Below are 22,906 nucleotides of genomic sequence, written 5' to 3'. Positions count from 1 at the left end.
GAAGAGAGTAGCAAAAGTAAATGTCAGTCCCTTAGAGGCTGAGACAAGAGAAATTATAATGGGGAATAAGGAAATGGCGGAGACACCATACAAATATTTTGTATCTGTCTTCACAGTAGAAGACACAAAAAGCATACCAGAAATAGTGGGGAACCAAGTAATCAATATCAGTGGAGAAAAAGTACTGGAGAAACTAATGGGACTAAAAGCTGACAAATCCCTTGGACCTGACGGCCTACATCCTAGGGGCCTCAAAGAAGTGACTGCAGAGATAGTGGATGCATTGGTTTTGATCTTCCAAAATTTCCTAGATTCTAGAATGATCTCAGCAGATTGGAAGGTAGCAAATGTATCCCCGCTAGTCAAGAAAGGAGGGAGTGAGAAAACGGAACTACAGGCCAGTTATCCTGACACCAGTCGTCAGGAAAAAGTTGGAATCCATTATTAAGGAAGTGGCAACAGGGCACTTAGAAAATCATAATATGATTAGGCAGAGTCAACATGGTTTTATGAAAGGGAAATTGTGTTTGACAAATTTATTAGAGTTTTTTGAGGATGTAACTAGCAGGGTAGATAACGGGGAACCAGTGGATGTCGTATATTTGGATTTTCAAAAGGCATTCGATAAGGTTACACAAGATAAGGGCTCATGGGGTTGGGGGTAATATATTAGCATGGATAGCGGATTGGTTAAAGGACAGAAAACAGAGAGTAGGGATAAATGGGTCATTTTCAGGTTGGCAGGCTGTAACTAGTGGGGTGGCACAAGGATCGGTGCTTGGGCCTCAGCTATTTACAATCTATATTAATGACTTGGATGAAGGGACCTAGTGTAATGTATCCAAGTTTGCTGACGATACAAAGCTAGGTGGGAAAGTAAGCTGTGAGGAGGACACAAAGAGTCTGCAAAGGGATGTAGACAGGTTAAGTGAGTGGGTAAGAAAGTGGCAGATGGAGTATAATGTGAGGAAATGTGAGGTTATTCACTTTGGTAGGAAGAATAGAAAAACAGAATATTTTTTAAATGGTGAGAGACTATTAAATGTTGGTGTTCAGAGAGATTTGGGTGTCCTTGTTCAAGAAACACAAAAACATAGCGTGTAGATACAGCAAGCAATTAGAAAGGTAAATGGCATGGTGACCTTTATTCCAAGCGGGTTGGAGTACAAGAGTAAGGAAGTCTTACTACAATTGTGCAAAGATTTGGTGAGACCTCACTTGGAGCACTGTGTACAGTTTTGGTCTCCTTATCTAAGGAAGGATATACTTGCCTTAGAGATGGTGCAATGAAGGTTCACTAGATTAATTCCTGGGATGAGAGGGCTGTCCTATAAGGAGAGATTGAGTAGAATGGCCTATACTCTGGAGTTTAGAAGAATGAGAGGTGATCTTATTGAAACATATAAGATTCTGAGAGGGTTTGACAAGGTACATGCTGAGAGGTTGTTTCCCCTGGCTGGGGAATCTAAAACTAGGGGGCATAGTCGCAGGATAAGGGCTCGACCATTTAGGACTAAGATGAGGAGGAATTTCTTCACTCAGAGGGTTGTGAATCTTTGGAATTCTCTACCCCAGAGGGCTGTGGATACTGAGTCGTTGAGTATATTCAAGGCTGAGATGGATAGATGTTTGGACTCTGAGAGAATCAAGTGAAATGAGGATTGGGTGGGAAAGTGGAGTTGAGGTCGATGATCATCCATGATCTTATTGCATGGTGGAGCAGTATGGCCTACTCCTGCTCCTATTTCTTATGTTCTTATAAGGAGATATTAGGACAGGTGACCAAAAGCTTGGTCAAAGATGTAGGTTTTAAGGAGTGTCTTAAAGGAGGAGAGAGAGGCAGAGAGGCGGAGAGGTTTTTGGAGGGAATTCCAGAGCTTAGGGCTTAGGCAGCTGAATGTACTGCTGCCAATGGATGGAACGATTAAAATCAGGAATGTGCAAGAGGCAAGAATTGGAGGGGGGAAGCGATCTTGGAAGTTTGTTGGGCTGGAGGAGGTAACAGAGATAGGGATTTGAAAACAAGGATGAGAATTTTAAAATCGAGGCGTTCCTGGACCGGGAGCTAATGTAGTTCAGCGAGCACAGGGTTGATGGGAGAACGGGACTCAGTGCGAGTTAGGATACGAGCAGCAGAGTTTTGGATGAGCTCAAGTTTATGGAGGGCGGATGATGGGAGGCCAGCCAGGAGATAATTGGAATAGTCCAGTCTGGAGGTAACAGGCATGGGTGAGGATGTCAGCAGCAGATGAGCTGAGGCAGGGGCAGAGACGGGAGGGAGGTGGAAGTGGGCGGTCTTGGTGATGGAGCGGATATGTGGTTGGAAGCTTATCTCAGGGTCAAATAGGACGCCAAGGTTGCAAACGGTCTGGTTCAGCCTCAGACAGTGGCCAGGGAGAGGGATGGACTCGGTGGCTAGGGAATGGAGTTTGTGGCAGGGACCAAAGACAATGGCTTCGGTCTTCCCAATATTTAGTTGGAGTAAATTTTTCCTCTCAGACAAGCAATGTGACAAATGAGAGACAGTGGAGGGGTCAAGGGAGATGGTTTTTAGATAGAGCTGGGTGTCGTCTGCAAACATGTGGATACTGACGTTGTATTTTCGGATGATGTCGCTGAGGGGCAGTGTGTAGATGAGAAATAGGAGGGGACCAAGGATAGATCCTTGGGGGACTCCAGAGGTAACAATGTGCAAGCGGGAAGAAGAATTATTGCATGTGACTCTCTGGCTGGATAGATAAGAATAGAACCAGGCGAGCGCAGTCCCACCCAGCTGGATGACGGAGGAGAGGTGTTGGAGGAGGATGGTGTGGTCAACCATGTCAAAGGCTGTGGACAGGTCGAGAAGGATGAGGAGGGATAGTTTACCACAGTCACTGTCACATAGGATGTCATTTGTGACTTTCTAAGGGCCGTTTCAGTACTGTGGCAGGGCTGAAACCTGATTGGAGTGATTCAAACATGGAGTTGCAGGAAATATGGGCACAGATTTGGGAGGCAACAACACGTTGAAGGACTTTGGAGAAGAAAGGGAGGTTGGAGATGGAGCAGTAATTTGCAAAGACAGAGGGGCTAAGGGTGGGTTTTTTTGAGGAGTGGTGTGATGAATGCAGATTTGAAGGGGAGGGGGACAGTACCTGAGGAGAGGGAACCGTTAACAATATCAGCTAATTGTAAACAATTTTACAACACCAAGTTATAGTCCAGCAATTTTATTTTAAATTCACAAGCTTTCGGAGGCTTCCTCCTTCGTCAGGTGAACGATGTGAAAAGGAGGAAGCCTCCGAAAGCTTGTGAATTTAAAATAAAATTGCTGGACTATAACTTGGTGTTGTAAAATTGTTTACAATTGTCAACCCCAGTCCATCACCGGCATCTCCACATCATGAATATCAGCTAACATGGGGGCCAGGAAGGGAAGTTGGGTGGTCAGCAGCTTAGTGGGAATAGGGTCGAGAGAGCAGGAGATGGGTCTCATGGTCAAGATGAGCTCGGAGAGGGCATGAGGTGAGATAGGAGAGAAACTACGGAAAGATGTGAGTTCAGGGCTAGGGCAGGGGGAAACCGAAGGGGAAATTTGGCTTGGTGGGCTAGGGTAAGGGAGGGAAGCAGCAGAGGCAGCTGAAAGGATGTTACAGTTGTGTTCATTTAGTGTGCATTCAGAATAATTCACTACTTTAATGTGACAAAGTAGGTTCCTGCCACATAAGGCAATGCTCCAAAATGTGTTTGCTAATCCTCTGTATTGTTGCATGATGTCTCCCCATATATGAGCAATGACTAACATGGCTTTTAAAGTAAAGCCTGGCCAGGGTATTACTACAAAGTTTAATTTAATCTCACCATAATATGATTCATGTATTGCTGTCTGCTTCTACTTCCTCATTCCACCCCACATTATTAATCAACTGTTATTAAAATTTTACTGCCCTGCTAAGCCTGTGGCATAAAATGTACCAGGCAGTTCTATTCTTTGTGATTGTTGATTAATTGGCTCGCGGAGTAAGTATGACTGATGTGTCTGACAATCTTGCGTTATTGATTAGTCTAAAGGGCATGTAATTGTCCTTGCAGATGCTCAATTCAGGCGGTTGTGGGTTGGCGAAAAGATCTGGTTGATCAGCGCCACCTTGGCTTACCAAAGTAGCATAACGGTTGGTTGGTTGGCATTGCGGGAAATGTATCAGCATTAGTCTGTTGATGAATGGCCACATTTGTGATTTCACTCCCAGGTCAGGTATTACATGGCTAAATACAGAGTCAAACTTTTTATTACCAGTGGATTTTATCCCATAGATGCAGCAAGGCATCAATTCTGTAATTTGCAATGGGTTAAACTGCTAGTGGTGGGGGGTGGGCAGTGGAGTGAGGGAGGTGAGGGATGCCATTACTGGGGAACAGAACATTGTTCCATACTTTACATCCAACTTCAATATCAGGCACTCCCAGATAAGCTGTAGCACAGATTGGGATATGGAGCAAAGCTGGTTAGGACACTGGGCTCATTTAAAATATAGTTAAAGACTTCAATGGGAAGATGGTAGGATAGGTATTTTGGAAAGATGAGATCAAATGGACCGAAGGACTTTCCTTATCTGGGATCTTGATTAGAGGAACAGAAGAGCACTAGTATATTTACTTTACTGGTACAACAATTCAGTTTCCTACAGCTGCCACCCTTGTGGTCTCTGAGTGAATCTGCCAATTAATGGGCAGTTTAAGCTGTGGATTCATGATTTTAAAATGTATTGAGATTTCTTAAATTTATTTCACCAAGCAATATCAGCGCAGTCAGAGTAAGGAGACTCTCTGCCATCAAGGCTGGATTCAAAACAAGGTTGCAGAATTGAAAGAGCACTGCTCTAACACACTGTCCCACAAAGTCTTCTCTCCAACTTTTGATGCAATGTAATTATTTGAGGGTTCAAAACATAGCTATCAAAATAATGATCTATTTGATGCAGAAATAAATTAGTATATTGACATATTTAACAACCCCAGACAGTGAATCTATTGGCACTACGTACTAAGTCTAGAGGCAGTCACTGCCAAGCGATTTTAATTGCCTGGTATGCTGAATTCCCAAGTAATGAGTAATACATGATTAATTAACTTTTACTTAACATAATATATGTTACTTTCTGTCTAAGTCATTTCTTAGTTGTCAGCTTGGCTCAGTTGGTAGCACTCTTGCCTCTGAGTCAGAAGGTGGACTTGAGAACATAATCTAGGCTGATACTCCAGTGCAGTACCTAGGGAGCACTACATTGCCAGAGATGCTGCCCTTCAGGTGAGATGTTAAACTGATGCCCAGTCTGTATGTTGGGATGATTCACCTGATTCTCCTTCCCATTGACTTTAATGGAAAGGAAAATCAGACAGGGTGTCTCACGGACGGCTGATCTGCCTGTTTGGCACCGAAGTAGAATTTTACCCCCTATGACACTATTTGAAGAACAGCATGGAGTAGTCCTGATCAACATTAATCCCTTAACCATAAATAGCTTAAGTGATCATTCATCTCATTGCTGTTTGTTGGATCTTGCTTCTCATTGAAGTGTTTAGCTGATTCTTAAATGGCTGCTGTGTTTGCTAACGTAACACCAGTCGTTCAATGTAATGTACTGTATGTGAAGCACGTTAAGAGGTGTGATAAGGCTCTGTATAAATGCAAGTCTTCCTTTACATTACATTTTTTAGCATACCGGTATGTCACATTAGAAATATAACTTTTTTTGGATGGAGAGTTACAGTCTAGGTGGCATCTTAATTTAACATGAAACCATGAGTATCAGTTCCAGCACATTTTGAAAAGATTAAATACTTTACTCAGTGAATATAAACTGTATTTTGCTGAGGAGAACTTTAGGTGATTTATCACTTACGTATTACTCAGTTTTTTAAAAATACAAAACTTTCTTAATATTTCTGTGGTCCATGTATTATTTTGATGGGAAGTTACACTTGGGACCTCAATGAAGAATATTAGATATATATTCGAAGAGGAAAGGAAGGCCTGATTGTACAATAGTGTAAATTGATTATTTAAAAGAACACTGGGGGTTAAATTGGCTAATCCCCGAATCCGGACCCGTGCATCGTGGTGCGCGATTAGCCCGGTGGTTCCAACATAGGCAGCACTTGAGATTCGTGCTGCCTCGGTCATTTACCTGATTGTAGCGCAGCAGCCAAACCTTGCTGTGATGCTCGCAACAGCTTTGCACTTCTCACCAACAGGTGGGGCCCAGATATTGCTTGCACCTCTTAAAGGCAGCCTACACCTCTTATGTGCAAAATATAAGATACGGGTCCACACGGAGTCTGAACGGAGATCAGACATCGCACATGTAAAACACAGATGCAGGTCCTGTCCCCATGTTTACAAACTGTTGAGTTATGTTAAAACGTTGAATAAGGGTTGCGCACTACTAAATCCCACATCCTCCAATCTGAGTTTGTACCAGGCCTGCGAGAGATCGTGCGCCAAGGTTCTCTGTTGATGCACTAGAAGCCTTAGTGCAAGAGGTGGACAGAAGGAGAGGCATCCTATATCCGCAGGTGGGGACAAGAGGCCCTCCAAGCATATGCTCAAGAGGCAGTAGGGGACGAAGTTAATGCCAGGCGCATAGCACCACGCGCATGGATGCAGTGGAGGAAGAAGTTTAATACTTTGACACGAGTGGTCAAGGTGAATGCGGTCAACTGTCAAGTGGCATCTCCTACCAACTGCACCACGAGCTGCAAATAACAGGTACCGTCTACCTTTAAGAGATTTTAAGAGATATCCTCCCTTTAAGCAATTGGGGCTCCGCCTGCTGGTGGAAAGTGCGAATTGTATTGAACCGACGTGCAAGGCCTGGATTTGAACGCAGCTTGCAGGTGAGTACATAGGCCCTATTGAATTTTTCCCCTGATGCTTTTTCTGATCTATTCTGCCGGAAGGCAATTTTATCTCCAAGGTTTAATGCAGACTTCTGCCAGAAGACCCAATTTATTTCTTTTAACTTGCTACTTATAGTCTTTAATATTATCTTTGGTCTTTAATGTTTGCAGAAAAAGTGCTGTTGAGGGTTGAGTGTAAACTTAAACTTTTGGGTCAAGCACCTGAAAAACTGTCTTCTCCATATTTGACTCAATTAATATAGTGGTAGATGGAATTCAGTATCAACATAGGAACAGGAGTAGGCCATTTAGCCCCTCGAGCCTGTTCCACCATTCAATGAGGTCATGGCTGATCTGTGACCTGACTCCATATGCCCGCCTTAGCCCCATATCCCTTAATACTTTTGGTTTAAAAAAATCTATCAATCTCAGATTTAAAATTAACAATTTAGCTGGCATCTATTGCCGTTTGTGTAGAACTTCTTCCGTGTGGAAGTATTTCCTAACTTCACTCCTGAAACTCCTGGCTCTAATTTTTAGGGTATGTCCCAGAGTCCGAGACTCCCCGACCAGCAGAAATAGTTTCTCTCTATATACTCTATCAGTTCCCCTTAATATCTTGTAAACTTCCATCAAATCACCCTTAATCTTCTAAATTCCATGGAATACAACCCTAGTTTGTGTAATCTCTCCTCGTAATTTAACCCTTGGAGTCCAGGTATCATTCTGGTAAATCTACGATGCACTCCCTCCAAGGCCAATATATCCTTCCTAAGGTGCGGTGCCCAGAACAGAACACAGTACTTCGGATGTGGTCTAACCAGGGCTTTGTGTAGCTGCAGCGTAACTTCTACTCCCTTGTATTCTAGTCCTCTAGATATAAAGGCTAGCATTCCATTAGCCTTTCTAATTATTTTCTGTACCTGTCCATGACATTTTAATGATCTATGTACATGGACCCCTAAGTCTCTTTGGACGTCCACTGTTTTGAGGTTTTCACCATTTAGAAAGTGCTCTGATCTATCCTTTTTTTTTATTAGTTCATGGGATGTGGGCGTCGCTGGCGAGGCCGGCATTTATTGCCCATGCCTAATTGCCCTTGAGAAGGTGGTGGTGAGCTGCCTTCTTGAACCGCTGCAGTCTGTGTGGTGAAGGTTCTTCCACAGTGCTGTTAGGAAGGGAGTTCCAGGATTTTGACCCAGCGACGATGAAGGAACGGCGATATATTTCCAAGTCGGGATGGTGTGTGACTTGGAGGGAAACGTGCAGGTGGTATTGTTCCCATGTGCCTGCTGCTCTTGTCCTTCTAGGTGGTAGAGGTTGCGGGTTTGGGAGGTGCTGGCGAAGAAGCCTTGGCGAGTTGCTGCAGTGCATCCTGTGGATGGTACACACTGCAGCCACTGTGCACCGGTGGTGAAGGGGAGTGAATGTTTAGTGTGGTGGATGGGGTGCCAATCAAGTGGGCTGCTTTGTCCTGGATGGTGTTGAGCTTCTTGAGTGTTGTTGCAGCTGCACTCATCCAAGCAAGCGGAGAGTATTCCATCACACTCCTGACTTGTGCCTTGTAGTTGGTGGAAAGGCTTTGGGGAGTCAGGAGGTGAGTCACTCGCCGCAGAATACCCAGCCTCTGACCTGCTCTTGTACCACGGTATTTATATGGCTGGTCCATTTAAATTTCTGGTCAATGGTGACCCCCAGGATGTTGATGGTGGGGGATTCGGCAATGGTAATGCCGTTGAATGTCAAGGGGAGGTGGTTAGACTCTCTCTTGTTGGAGATGGTCATTGCCTGGCACTTGTCTGGCGCGAACGTTACTTGCCACTTATGAGCCCAAGCCTGGATGTTGTCCAGGTCTTGTTGCATGCGGGCTCGGACTGCTTCATTATTTGAGGGGTTGCGAATGGAACTGAACACTGTGCAGTCATCAGCGAACATCCGCATTTCTGATCTTATGATGGAGGGAAGGTCATTGATGAAGCAGCTGAAGATGGTTGGGCCTTGGACACTGCCCTGAGGAACTCCTGCAGCAATGCCCTGGGGCTGAGATGATTGGCCTCCAACAACCACTACCATCTTCCTTTGTGCTAGGTGTGACTCCAGCCACTGGAGAGTTTTCCCCCTGATTCCCATTGACTTCAATTTTACTAGGGCTCCTTGGTGCCACACTCGGTCAAATGCTGCCTTGATGTCAAGGGCAGTCACTCTCACCTCACCTCTGGAATTCAGCTCTTTTGTCCATGTTTGGACCAAGCCTGAAATGAGGTCTGGAGCCGAGTGGTCCCGGCGGAACCCAAACTGAACATCGGTGAGCAGGTTATTGGTGAGTAAGTGCCGCTTGATAGCACTGTCGACGACACCTTCCATCACTTTGCTGATGATTGAGAGTAGACTGATGGGGCAGTAATTGGCCGGATTGGATTTGTCCTGGTTTTTGTGGACAGGACATACCTGGGCAATTTTCCACATTGTCGGGTAGATCTAAAGGGGATGACCTCACACTTGCCTACGTTGAAATCCATTTGCCACAGTTTTGCCCATTCACTTAATCTATTAATATCTCTCTGTAATTTTATGCTTCCATCTACACTGCTTACAATGCTGCCTGCCTTTGTGTCATTGGCAATCTTGGATATGTGGCTCTTTGTTCCGTCATCTAAGTCGTTAATAAATACAGTGAATAGTTGAGGCCCCAATGCCGATCCCTATGGGACACCACTGGTCACATCCTGCCAATTTGAGTACCTGCCCATTATCCCTACTCTCTGTCTCCTGCTGCTCAGCCAATTTCCTAACCAGGTCAATAATTTGCCCTCAATTCCATAAGCTTCAACTTCAGCTAACAGTCTCTTCTGATGGACTTTATCGAATGCCTTCTGGAAGTCCATATAAACAACATCCATAGACATTCCCCTGTCCACTACTTTTGTCACTTCTTCAAAAAAAATTTAATCAGATTCGTCTGGTATGACCTATCCTTTACAAATCCATGCTGGCTCTCTCTGATCAGCTGAAAATTTTCAAGGTGTTTAGTCACTCTATCCTTAATTATAGATTCTAGTAATTTCCCGACAACAGATGTTAGGCTAACTGGTCTATAATTCCCTGGTTTCCCCTCTCTCACCTTAAATAGCGGAGTGACATGTACAGTTTCCCAATCTAAAGGAACAGTTTGTGAATCGAGAGAACTTTGGAAGATTATAGTTAGGGCATCTGCAATGTTCTCCCCTACTCCCTTTAAAACTCTGGGATGGAAACCATCTGGTCCTGGGGATTTGTCACTCTTTTTCGTGCCATTATTTTCTTCATTACTGTTAATTTGCTTACGTTAATTATGGTGAGTTCCCATCCCTGGTTCAAAATTAGTTTCCTTGGGGTATCCTCTTTCTCTACTATAAATACTGATGCAAAGTAATTATTTAACATGTCTGCCATTTCTTTATTTTCATTTGCAATATCACCATTATCAGTTTTTAAGGGGCCCACATTGCCCTTGACCACCCTCATTTTCCTTATATAATTGTAAAAATTTTTTGTGTTCATTTTGATATCCCTTGAAAGTATTTTTTCATACTTTTTTTTTAGCTCTTACCACCTGTTTTGTCACCCTTTGCTGTTCTTTGGATCTCTCCCGATCGCCAGGACCTGTGTTACTTTTTGCAGTTTTGTATGCTTTTTCTTTTAGATTTATGAAGTCCCTTACCTCTTTTGTCGATCATGGCTGTTTTATTTGGCAAGTCAAGCTCTTGCTTGCCCCTTAGGGGTATAAACTGGTTCTGTATCGGGTTAAATTCTTCTTTGAACACCTCCCACTGATCTTCTGTCATTTTATCCATTCACAGATTTGTTCAGTTTACTGTGGACAGTCTCTCTCTCATCCCATTGAAGTCGGCCTTAACTAAATTTAGAATCTTTGTAGCTATGGGTTTCTCCCTTTCAAACACAATGTTGAACTCGATCATATTATGATTGCTAATAGATAAATGTTCACACATCGTTAGGTTGTTAACTAAATCTGGCTCATTACCTATTATTAAATCTAATATGGCCTGCCCCCTTGTTGGTTCTCGGACATATGTTGCAGAAAGCTGTCCTGAACACAGTCAAGAAATTTGTTACCTTTCTGACATGAGCTCGTCTGCTTATCCCAATCTATATGGAAGTTAAAATCCCGCATTAAAACCACACTGCCTTTGCTACATGCTTGTCTAATCTCTGCATTTATACATTCTGTCACTTCACAGCTGCTACGAGGGGGGCCTATGTACAACTCCCACTACAGTATTAAATCCTTTTCTATTTCTTAATTCTACCCATAAAGTCTCCACTGCCTGCTTACCTCTCGATATATCTTCTCTTATCATTGAAGTAATTTCATCCTTAATCACTAAGGCTACTCCTCCTCCTCTACCAGTTTCCCTATCCTTCCTGTAGACCTTATAACCTGGTATATTCAGTTCCCAGTCCTGACCATCTTGCAGCCACCTCTCAGTAATGTCGTACCCTCTAAGTTGAATTTGCGCCTGTAATTCATTCAGTTTGTTCGTTATACTCTGTGTGTTTGTATAAAGGATGCTTATTTAGGCTACACACCTGTCCTTCTGCTCTAATGTTGTTTTTCTCACACATTTCCTATTTCCCTCTCCTGATTTAATTACTTTACATCTTTTAGTTTTCCCTTTACCTGTAGTGCCTAAAGAATAATTTCTGACTATTACTTCACTTAATTCCTTTCCATTTGTTTTAGAATACTTATTTACACTACCTTTTCCACCTGAGCACCCCCCTCCCCTTCCCATTTACTAGTTTGAAGTCCTTGTGATTGCCCTATTTATCCTTTCCACAAGGACCCTGGTCCCAGCCTGGTTCAGGTGGAGACCATCCCAATGGTACAGTTCCTTCCTGTCCCAGTACTGGTGCCAGTGTCCCATGAAATGGAACCCCTCTTTCCCACACCACTCCTTCAGCCACGTGTTCACCTCCTTAATCTGCTTATCTCCGGCATTTTCTGTTCTTATTTCAGATTCCCAGCATTCAGTTTTTATTTTTTATCTCTTCCATGTGTGTACTATTCTGCAATCTCCAGTCTTGTTTGAGGGTTGATAATAACGATCACAGTTTGGTGTTAACTAACTTGCTTGCATCAGCCTTATCCATTTTCCTTATCAATTAAAATTGCTGAATCATATCCTTTCTCAGTCTTCCTTTTTCCAGTAAAAACCTATTCAGTTCTGCAACCTTTTCTTCATAAATTACAGCCCAAAGGCTATGAATCATTGTTGTTGCTTTTCTCTGAACCCACTCCAGTACATGAATACATTTTTTAAAGGTAGGATGATAAGAATGACAGGATCTGGAAGGTTTATCATTTAAAAAATTGTAATATTTTTTCAAGGATGAAAGTTTAGTCCTTTTATTCATATGTGGATGGTGTATCAAAGACTGCATGAGTGTTCACTATAGTTTAAGGAGCCATTTGTAATTGTCTCCATTTGTGCACAAAGAATATGTTAATTCCCCGATTCCCTGATAGTTTCCTGGTCGAATTGTTTTTTGCTTTTTTTTAATCTCCTGGGTATTTCTTCATTTAATTTTTTTTATCATTTCCATTTTCTAGGTTTCTTTAGTCCATTCCAATTTTATCTTTAGTTATTAGATTTTTCTTTCTCTCCCTTAAACAAAATTTGGTCACCACAGATCTCTCATTCATTCCTTCTTTACTGTCCCTGACAATAGTTTCCTTTCTTTTTCTTTGCTTCTTTCTTAAAATCTGAGCTGTTAAAAATCTGCCCAAATCCTTTCCTCAAGTTGGTGCTATTATTATTCGATTAACTGTCTCAGCAGTTTAAGAACCATTAAAGTCCATAGATCCCATATATGTCCTTCGCTAGTTTAGGTGCTTCATTTCCACATTAAGACAGGCTGATACTCTTGCCTTTCCTTGGTGCTTGTTCTCGAGCCATAAATCCCACCCTGTCCCAGATCCTCATAATAGTCAACCCAGTCTGTGATATACTGTCACACTTTTCGTGCCCAGTGCATGTTTGTGGGCCAACTTCCCAACAAAAAAACAGTCATCGTATCTTTCAAGTATATTTGTCTCTTGGGATCTCCTGGTCCTAGTCAGTGAACCATTCCTAATTTTTTGTTATTCCATTTTTAAGAGTTTTGTGTCCTAAATAACTGGATGATTGAAATATTCATTGTTGATACTAGTTAAGTGGCTTGGTAAGTGTGAAAGGAGCATCATTGTTTGGTGCCTTATGATTGGCCAGTTTTCTTTCATAAGAACATAAGAACTAGGAGCAGGAGTAGGCCATAGGGCTGCTCGAGCCTGCTCCGCAATTCAATCAGGTCATGGCTGATCTTCAACCTCAACTCCACTTTCCTGCCATATTCCTTGATTCTCCTAGAGTCCAAAAATCTATCCACCTCAGCCTTGAATATATTCAGTGACTGAGCATCCACAGCCCTCTGGGCTAGAGAATTCTAAAGATTCACAACCCTCTGCGTGAAAAAATTCTTCCTCATCTCAGTCTTGAATGGCCGATCTCTTATCCTGCGACTATGGCCCCTAGTTCTAGACTTTCTTGCCAGGGGAAACAATCTCTCAGCATCTATCCTGTCAAGCCCCCTCATAATCTTATATGTTTCAATGAGCTCACCTCTCATTCTTCTAAACTCCAGAGAGTATAGGCCCATTCTATTCAACCTCTCCTCGTAGGACAACCCTCTCATCCCAGGAATTAATCTAATGAACCTTTGTTTTACTGCCTCCAAGGCAAGCATATCCTTCCTTAGATAAGGTGACTAAAACCATGCGGCACTCCAGGTGAGGTCTCACTAAAGCCCTGTACAACTGTAGTAAGATGTCCTTACTCTTGTACTCCAACCCCCTTGCAATAAAGGCCAACATGCCATTTGCTTTCCTAATTGTATACTAACTTTTTGTGTTTCTTGTACGACGACACCCAAGTCTCTCTGAACACCAACATCTCTCTGAACACCAACATTTCATCCCCACTATCGACTTTGTATTGTATTAAATCAATATCTCAATACTGTATACCTGCCATGGATTACTTAGTTTCTACAAAATAAGGATAATGTAATTCTCCCCTCAGAGAATAACATATGGTCCTTAGAACCCTAAATCCCAGAATCAGCCTGAAAGCTCTTTTTCTCATTGTTTGCCTCCCAGTCAATGACATCTTCAATTAACAGGAGAGGTAAGGAGCATGGGAGGCAGACAAGTAATGAAAGATAGTGAAATGGGGGAAACAACGTAGGGCGGCATTTTAGACATGGTTCCCGATCTTACATCTCAATGAATGATTCCGCCTGGTCATCCAGTTACCTACAGAGTCTTCAGCAGTGTGGAAATTACATCTGGGAATTTATTTATTTGCTTTCTGCCCCCTAACCAATTTTGTACCAATGCTGCTGCTGTCCCTTTAATCCCATGGGCGTTAATTTTGCTAACAAGTCTACTATGTGGTACTTTATCAAATACCTTTTGAAAGTCCATATACACAACATCAACCCTACCGCCCTCATGGCCAAATTTATCTGGGAACATCAGGTGAAGTGCAGTGGTCTCTACTTTAATGGTGAGCTACATCTCCTTGCAAGAAAGGACTTTTGAAACATTCCCTGCTTGCTTTTGGTGCATTTCCAAATATGCTGACAATTATGGATGGACCAAAGTTTTATCAGTTTAAGTGCAGACACAAAGAATAAGGAATGCTTGTAAACTCAAAGTGCAAGTGAATACTGTTGGACCTCAAAAATATTGGCATACAGACAAAATAAGGATGTAGAAAAGCTGTTTTTTATTCACTTTGAATGTTTTGCTGTCAAGTAGATTGAAACTCCAAGATATCCATAGCCTTCTCAGCAGATGGGGAGATCAAGGAGGTGGTTGGCTTAAGAGGGAAAGGGGAAAGCAAGGTGGTTAACGTTATGGGTTGGGGGACAAGAGTTCAATATCCAAAGAAGCATAGCTACAGGACTCACGGGTTGCACTGGAGAGATAAGCAATAATAGCTCTCACTACCTTTAATGAGGTTTACTATATGAGACAGCTAACGGATTTGAAGTATGCTATAATAAGACAGATCCAGTTTATTGTAAGTCAGCAAATCAGCATATAAATTGGAAGAGTATTCATAATACCAACTAAATGGGTCAGCACTTCTTTTGTATGGAAGGATGCAACAAGCTTTCCACTGACAATAAAAATTGCAAATGCTGGAAATGAGAAAAAAACATAAGGTGCTAGAAATCTGTTGAAGGAAAATTGCGTTTGAGTAACTTGATTGAGTTCTTCGATTAAGTAACGGAGAGGGTTGATGAGGGTAGTACAGTTGATGTGTGTATGGACTTTCAAAAGGCATTTGATAAAGTATCAAATAATAGATTGTTAGCAGAATTAAAGCCCATGGGATTAAAGGGACAGTGGCAGTGTGGATACAGAATTGGCTAGGGGGCAGAAAGCAGAGAGTAGTGGTGAACGGTTGTTTTTCAGACTGGAGGAAAGTATACAGTGGTGTTCCCCAGGGGTCAGCATTAGGACCACTGCTCTTTTTCATATATATTAATGACCTGGATTTGAGTATGGAGGGTATAATTTCAAAGTTGTAGATGACACAAAACTCAAATGTAGTAAACAACGTGGATGATAGTACCAGACTTCAGGAGGACATAGACAGACTTGTGAAATGGGCAGACACATGGCAGATGAAATTTAACGCAGAGAAACATGAAGTGATGCATTTTGGTAGGAAGAATGAGGAGAGGCAATATAAACTAAAGGGTACAATTTTAAAGGGGGTGCAGGAACAGAGAGACCTTGCGGTGTATGTATACAAATCTTTGAAGGTGGCAGGACAAGTTGAGAAGGCCAGTAAAATAGCATATAGGATCCTTGGTTTTATTAATAAAGGCATAGAGTACAAAAGCAAGGAAGTTATGCTAAACCTTTATAAAACACTGGTTAGGCCTCAGCTGGAGTATTCTGATCAATTCTGGGCACCACACTTTAGCAAGGATATCAAGGCCTTAGATAGGGTGCAGAAGAGATTTACTAGAATAGTACCAGGGATGAGGGACTTCAGTTATGTGGAGAGACTGAAGAAGCTGGGGTTGTTCTCCTTAGAACAGAGAAGGTTAAGAGGAGATTTGATAGAAGTGTTCAAAATCATGAACAGTTTTGATAGAGTAAATAAAGAGAAACTGCTTCCAGTGGCAGAAGGGTCGGTAACCAGAAAACACAAATTTAAGGTGATTGGCAAAAGAACCAGAAGTGACATGAGGAAATATTTTTTTACGCAGTGAGTTGTTATGACTTGGAATGCACTGCCTGAAAGGATGGTGGTAACTTTCAAAAGGGAATTGAATAAATATTTAAAGGGAAAAAAAATTACAGGAAAGAGCAGAGGTGTGGGACTAATTGGATAGCTCTTTCAAAGAGGCGGAATTGCCTCCTTCTGTGCTGTACCATGATTCTATGAAATACAGAGCAGGTCAGTCAGCAACTATAAAGAGAAAAGACAAGTTGATGTTTTGGGTGTATCTGTTTCATCAGAACTCTGACACTTCCTCTTTTTGTTTCTTTTCAGGGAAACTCTCTTAATGGGGCAGTAGCAATAGATAGAAAATAACAAAAATGTGACGGTGATAATAAGGTATTATCTCAGTAATTCAGAGCAGCTCCATGAAGCTCAACATTTTTATAATTATTACCTGAACCCTGACATAAGATTATGCCTGAAGTCGCTCTCATCGATTATCTTTGTTGTTAATAACATATAGGGGCCAATAATCCGATGGCGGGTGCATAACACGCTGGGGTGCATCAGGTCATTGTATTACCGGTAACTCAGGCCTGCGACGGATCCAAGGCACCCAGCATGCCCCCATGCGGGCGGCCAGCACTGGGAACTTGCACATAAGCTGTGCATTAGGCCCCTCACAAATGCCGATGTCTGATTCACACTGTGCACTCATATTACATGGGCAATAAAGTCCAGTCACAATCTTACATGTTAGGAAGTCTGGTCTTAAAGATGAACTGCTCCTATTTTGATTGCCACATCAAAAAGTTGTGACAATGGACACATCTTTCAGGACTTCCCGACTGCTGAGTTTTTTTTGGAGGCATGTGTGTAGGGGTGCCACGGAGATTTTTAAGAAACAAAGGCAGCCTTGTCTGCATCTGTTCTTATCCCTTTAATTGGATTTACTGACCAGGTGGATGTAAGGGGGATTGACGAAAGAGAACTGTCTTCTTAGGTTCAGGTTCACCAAGGAGGCAGTTACAAATACTAAAACAAGGGAAATGTCCAATAATGAGATTGGGGTTCCTGAGCAGAGCTGCGGTCACATGGTGCCTGTTTTTGAACAGGTGCTGAAGGGGAGGCTGCAAAAAAAGAAAATGGTGGTGCCACTGCCCTATGCCTGGTACCCTTCTTTGCCCAGTGCCCCCCCCCCCCCAACTCCCTGCCCCATGCTGCAAAATCCCACCGAGCTGAATGGATAGCCAGCAGCTCTTGACTGGCTGCTGATGACCAAGATTCTAGCCCCCCCCGTGTCATGAGTGATGTGCCAAAAAACTTTGCAAATGAGCTAATCTCAACTCATGTTGTTGAAAGAATCCATGAACCCTACAACAGTGGGATATCGGTCCCTTGCCCTCTGTTCACCTTGTTGCTGCTCCTCTGCTTGCCCTCTAATTTCCCCAAAGTATCTGAGCCAGTATCTGCGTGGTCAGGAGGGCATGACACAAATGCACAAAGTGGCCAGGAGAGCTGTTGGATCGTCACAAGAGTCACTTTGGACACATAATCCAGGCTGACACTTCAGTGCAGGGAGTGCTACATTGTTGGAGATGCCGTATTTCTTTGCTATGTTTGAGCATAATGCTTGTGGCATCCATTCTACAGGCATAGATTTGTTGATCTGTGGGCAACCAGACCTTGGCACTCTTCCTCAGGCGTGAGAATTTCTTACTCATTTGCTTCCATGACCTATGGGCATTGGAGACTGCATTTACTCTACCTGCCATCTCCTGCCATGTATGCTGCAAACTAACTCACACAGGAGGGTTCACCTCTGCCCAAAATATTGCTACCCTCCTCTGTTGCACGTCTTCCAGCAGAGTATCCAAAGTTTCATCTTGGCAGAGGGCAGTTCTAGCCCTTGCTGACCTTCTGTTCCTCCTTGTCCATTCAGCAACAACAAACACCAATATTTAAATGAAGCATCAGCCCTTTAAGAGCTGCTGCTCTCCTCATTCACCACCGTCTTTCATTCATCTCTGCGCTCGTATGAAATGTGCAGGAAGCACATGCCAGCTCTTTGAAAGTGCGATCCAATTAGTCCCACTTGCCTGCTCTTTCCCCATAGCCCCCAACTTTTACCTTTTCAAGTATATAATCCAATTCCCTTTTGAAATTTACGATTGAATCTGCTTCCACCACCCTTTCAGGCAGTGCATTCCAGATCATAACAACTCGCTGCGTAAAAAAAAATTTCCTCATCACCCCTCTGGTTCTTTTGCCAATTATCTTAAATCTATGTCCTATGGTTACTGACCCTTCTGCCAGTGGAAAAAGTTTCTCTTTATTTACTCCATCAAAACCTCCCATAATTTTGAACACCTCTATTAAATCTACCCATAACCTTCTCTGCTCTAAGGAGAACAACCCCAGCTTCTCCAGTCCCTCACATAACTGAAGTCCCTCATACCTGGCATCATTCTAATAAATCTCCTCTGCACCCTCTCCAAGGCCTAGACATCCTTTCTAAAGTGTGGTGCCCAGAATTGGACACTATTCAAGCAGAGGCCTAACCAGCGATTTATAAAGGTTTAGCATAACTTCCTTGCTTTTATGCCTCTAATTATAAAACCAAGGATCCCAGATGCTCTTTTAACAGCCTTCTCAACTTGTCCTACCACCTTCAAAGATTTGTGTAGGTGAACACCAAGATCTCTCTGTTCCGCCACCCCCTTTAAAATTGTACTACGTAGTTTATTAGTCTCCTCATTCATCCTTCCGAAATGCATCACCTCACGCATCTCTGCATTAAATTTTGTCTGCCATGTGTCTGCCCAATTCACCAGTCAAAGTTTTGTATTTTATTTTTTTTTATTCGTTCATGGGATGTGGGCTTCGCTGGCGAGGCCAGCATTTATTGCCCATCCCTAATTGCCCTTGAGAAGGTGGTGAGCCGCCTTCTTGAACCGCTGCAGTCTATGAGGTGAAGGTTCTCCCACAGTGCTGTTAGGAAGGGAGTTCCAGGATTTTGACCCAGCGACGATGAAGGAACAGCGATATATTTCCAGGTTGGGATGGTGTGTGACATGGAGGGGAACGAGCAGGTATCTGCTGCCCTTGTCCTTTTAGGTGGTAGAGGTCGCGGGTTTGGGAGGTGCTGTCGAAGAAGCCTTGGCGAGTTGCTGCAGTGCATCCTGTGAATGGTACACACTGCAGCCACAGTGCGCCGGTGGTGAAGGGAGTGAATGTTTAGGTTGGTGGATGGGGTGCCAATCAAGCGGGCTGCTTTGTCCTGGATGGTGTCGAGCTTCTTAAGTGTTGTTGGAGCTGCACTCATCCAGGCAAGTGGAGAGTATTCCATCATACTCCTGACTTGTGCCTTGTAAATAGTGGAGAGGCTTTGGGGAGTCAGGAGGTGAATCACTCGCCACAGAATACCCAGCCTCTGACCTGCTCTTGTAGCCACAGTATTTATGTGGCTGGTCCAGTTAAGTTTCTGGTCAATGGTGACCCCTATAATGTTGATGGTGGGGGATTTGGCAATGGTAATGCCATTGAATGTCAAGGGGAGGTGATTAGACTCCCTCTTGTTGGAGATGGTCATTGCCTGGCATGATGTGATGATATGAAACAAATAAAGTAAAGAAAAAGTTCTGATGTGGAGAATGACAGTATTTATCACTGTCCTTGGTCCCTGTGCTGAAAGTGTTCCCATATTGAGTTTCCATTACCATCATCAAATGTGCAGACCTTGAGGACAAATTGTACCTGAGCACATCCTATCACATCATATGTCCATCTGAAATGCAAATGATGTACTTGCGTTCCAAATTAATCTTCACTGGTTCCATAGATAAATATAAAAATCTAGATCAGAATATACTATTTATTTGACAATAATATGAAGCTTATGCACAATTTCAATTCCACTGTTCTTCAAAATGAGAGAAATTCAGTTTTGTACACTATTAAAAAGTGGATGAGAGATCAAAGTTGCAATCAGCCTCTTAAAGGCAGAAAAAAGCTTTGTTCATTGGCGGATGTCCTCCAAGATCACAAATAGATAAGATACTCGATCACTGACGAGTATTTTTTTATTTTGCAGAACTTTAATAAATGTTCGTAACCTGGAGAATGATTCTTACTGAAGATAAAGCTTATAAAACTGTTTTTAACCTTTTTAATATACTTTCTAAGCCACAAAGAGGCAGTTTCTTTTTTCATTTCCATTTTTCTATTTTGAGATATTTATCCTTTTAAATGCTTTTTTCATCTTGTATTTTGTTGCATTTTTCTGTTAACCTGCATTGCTGCTTTTATTGATTTGTGTATCTGTAACTTGATACCCCATTTAGACTCTTATTTTCCAAAGGAGTAGGTGGCTTCTTATTCATCTTATCAAAATGCACCACCTCACAATTATCTATATTGAAATTTATTTGCTATCCATATGCCCATTCTGCAAGTTTGTTAACATCTTTTTGTATTTTGTCGCAGTCCTCATCAGTATTAACTATACCCCCCAATTTAGTGTCATCTGCAGATTTTGATTTTATACTTCTGATTCCTGAGTCCAAATCATTTATGTTAATGGTGAACAACAGTGGTCCCAGCATCGATCTCTGTGGAATACCACTTCCCACCTTCCGCCAGTTGAACAGTGGCAGCCTTGAAGGAAGAGATGGTTTGGGTACTGTCTAGGCACATTCCCATGAGGCAGAAAGGAAGGGCAACTAAAGCCAGAACTCCCTGGATGACAAAAGAGATAATGAGTAAGATGAAGCGGAAAAAAAGGGGCATAAGAGAGATGTCAGGTTGATAACACAAGTGAGAACCAGGCAGAATATAGAAAGGTCAGAGGGGAAGTGAAAAAGGAAATAAGAGGGGCAAAGATAGAGTATGAGAATAGACTGGCGGCCAACATAAAAGGGAATCCAGAAGTCTTCTACAGGCACATAAATAGTCAACGGGCAGTAAGAGGAGGGGTGGGGCCGATTAGGGACCAAAAAGGAGATCTACTCATGGAGGCAGAGGAGATGGCTGAGGTACTAAATGAGGACTTTGCATCAGTCTATACCAAGGAAGAAGATGCTGCTAGAGTCTCAGTAAAGGAAGATGTAGTTGAGACACTGGATGGGCTAAAAATTGATAAAGAAGAGGTACTTGAAAGGCTAACTGTACTTAAAGTAGATATGTCACCCGGTCCGGATGGGATGCATCCCAGGTTGCTGAGGGAAGTAAGGGTGGAAATTGCGGAGGTACTGACCATAATCTGCCAAACATCCGTAGATACGGGAGTGGTGCCAGAGGACTGGAGAATTGCAAATGTTACACCCTTGTTCAAAGAAGGGTCTGAGGATAAACTCAGCAACTATAGGCCAATCAGTTTAACCTCAGTGGCGGGGAAACTTTTAGAAACGATAATCTGGGTCAGAATTAACAGTCACTTGGACGAGTGTGGATTGATTAGGGAAAGCCAGCACGGATTTGTTAAAGGCAAATCATGTTTAACCTGATAGAGTTTTTTGATGAGGTACCAGAGAGGGTAGATGAGGGCAATGTAGTTGATATGGTGTATATGGACTTTCAAAGGGCGTTTGATAAAGTGCCGCATGGTAGGCTTATCATCAAGATTGCAGCCCATGGAATAAAGGGGGCAGTAGCAACATGGATACAGAATTGGCTAAGTGACAGGAATCAGAGAGTAGTGGTGAACAGTTGTTTTTCAGACTGAAATGAGGTGTACAGTGGTGTTTCCCAGGGGGTCAGTGCTGGGACCACTGTTTTTCTTGATATATATTAATGACTTAGACATGGGTGTACAGGGCACAATTTCAAAATTTGCAGATGACACAAAACTTGGAAGGGTAGTAAACAGTGAGGAGGATAGTGATAGACTTCAAGAGGATATAGACAGGCTGATGGCATGGGCAGACATGTGGCAGATGAAATTTAATGCAGAAAAATGTGAAGTGATACATTTCGGTAGGACGAACGAGGAGAGGCAATATAAACTACAGGGCACAATTCTAAAAGGGGTACAGGAACAGAGAGATCTGGGGGTGTATGTGCACAAATCGTTGAAGGCGGCAGGGCAGGTTGAGAAAGCGGTTAAAAAAGCATACGGGATCCTGAGCTTTATAAATAGAGGCATAGTGTATGGAAGTCATGATGAACCTTTATAAAACACTGGTTCGATCACAACTGGAGTATGTGTCCAGTTCTGGGCACTGCACTTCAGGAAAGATGTGAAGGCCTTAGAAAGGGTGCTGAAGAGATTTACTAGAATGATTCCAGGGTTGAGGGACTTTAGTTACATGGATAGACTGGAGAAGCTGGGATTGTTTTCCTTGGAACAGACACGGTTGCGAGGAGATTTGATAGAGGTATTCAAAATCATGAAGGGTCTAGTCAGAGTAGGTAGAGAGAAACTGTTCCCATTGGCGGAAGGGTCAAGGACCAGAGGACATAGATTTAAGGTGATTGGCAAAAGAACCAAAGGTGACATGAGGAAAAACTTCTTTTACACAGCGACTGATTACAATCTGGAATGCACTGCCCAAGGGGGTGGTGGAGGCAGATTCAATCATGGCCTTCGAAAGGGAACTGGATAAGTACTTGAAAGGAAAAAATTTGCAGGGCGGGGGAGTGGGACTAGTTGGATTGCTCTTGCATAGAGCCGGCATGGACTCTATGGGCCGAATTCCCTCCTTCTGTGCTGTAAACTTTCTATGATTCTATGATGAAGT

Source organism: Heptranchias perlo, chromosome 2, assembly GCF_035084215.1.
Source record: "Heptranchias perlo isolate sHepPer1 chromosome 2, sHepPer1.hap1, whole genome shotgun sequence".
Classification (NCBI taxonomy): Eukaryota; Metazoa; Chordata; class Chondrichthyes; order Hexanchiformes; family Hexanchidae; genus Heptranchias; species Heptranchias perlo.
Note: the sequence above shows the minus strand (reverse complement) of the source record.